Source organism: Lepidothrix coronata, unplaced genomic scaffold (assembly GCF_001604755.1).
Source record: "Lepidothrix coronata isolate B3197 unplaced genomic scaffold, Lepidothrix_coronata-1.0 Scaffold5, whole genome shotgun sequence".
Classification (NCBI taxonomy): Eukaryota; Metazoa; Chordata; class Aves; order Passeriformes; family Pipridae; genus Lepidothrix; species Lepidothrix coronata.
The window spans coordinates 7,000,859-7,001,988 of NW_016690185.1; the positions used below are offsets into that span (position 1 = coordinate 7,000,859).

General features: G+C 46.5%; 1 protein-coding gene across 1 annotated transcript in view; it reads left to right on the forward strand.

Moving 5' to 3' along the window:
* Positions 1-641: 641 nt before the first annotated feature.
* Positions 642-1,130, forward strand: part of GJA1 (gap junction protein alpha 1) — a 9,475-nt gene continuing 8,986 nt past the window's right edge. The window contains exon 1 of the mRNA XM_017829473.1: positions 642-1,048. The gene's annotated coding sequence lies outside the window, so the exon portion shown is untranslated. The remainder of the gene's footprint in view (positions 1,049-1,130) is intronic.

Here is a 1,130-nt window from a genome sequence, read left to right on the forward strand (position 1 = left end):
CAAGGAGCATTTAACTAGGGTCTGGTCAGGAGCAAAGCCAAACTAGTTTTCTCCAATTGCATAGATCAGTTTTGGAGCATGATTTTACTCTGTAAAATGTGTTCAAAAATTATCAGGAGCATTTCTTCTTACTATTGAAGACTGATTCTCTGTACTGTGCTTTATTTTTTGAAATTTCCTGGAAAGAGTTTCCTGGAATTTGAGGTCATTTCTGCATTTCTCCCATGGGACAGACACACACACGTGTGTGTGTGTAAAAAAATATGTGATGTGTATCTCCTGTGGAAACAAACACGCTGCTCCCGGTGTGTACTTTCATGTGTGCACGTAAAGGAAATTGACCTCAGCAGACAAAGCTGTTGCGTTCATAACAAAAAGTAGAGAGGGCTTGGGAGGGCTTCCTCTCCTGAATGGTGGCGAGGAGTGAACAGAGGGAGCAGCCCCAGCGTCCAGGAGGTCCGCGCTGGTTACCCATTAATCCCTTTCAATGCATTTTCCCCTTTCCCTGCAGTGAAACTCCTGGTGCACAACAGAGAGCCAAGCTGTTTCCTCTGTCTCAGGCGAGCCCAGATCTGGACACGGTGCCACCAGGTGCCCCAGTGACCGGGGAGGGGGGTGTGAGGCGGCTGCTAATTGCCCTTGTATTTGTTTTGTTACATCAGCAAGAGTGGACTTCCATGCTCTGTGTCTTTACGCGGGCTGCTTTTCGCTGTCTTCAGCCCTCTCCCTCCTCCTCCCCCAGCTCCCTGCTCTCCGCCCGCAGCGCGCCCCTCCTCCCCGGCTGCCTCCCCTCCCTCTCCCCTCCTCTCGCACAGTCAGAGGCTTGAAAACTTGTTAAAAGCTCTCCCAGTGTTCAAAGTTAGAAAAAACTTTTACGAGGTATCAGCACTTTTCTTTCATTAGTGGGGAAGGAAGGATGAAAAATACAAAACAGGAGTAGACTTTTAAAGTTTAAATAGATAGGTCTGAGTGCCTGAACGTGCTCTTCCATTTTACTTTAATCATCCAAAGAAGTACTCTGATCCAGTTTCACTGCTGATCAGCAAGGGTAAGTTGAAAGTTTTCCTTTTTCATCTTTTTGTGTATCACTTTTTTTTTTTTTCTGAAAACACTTCTTTTCTTCTTCTCCC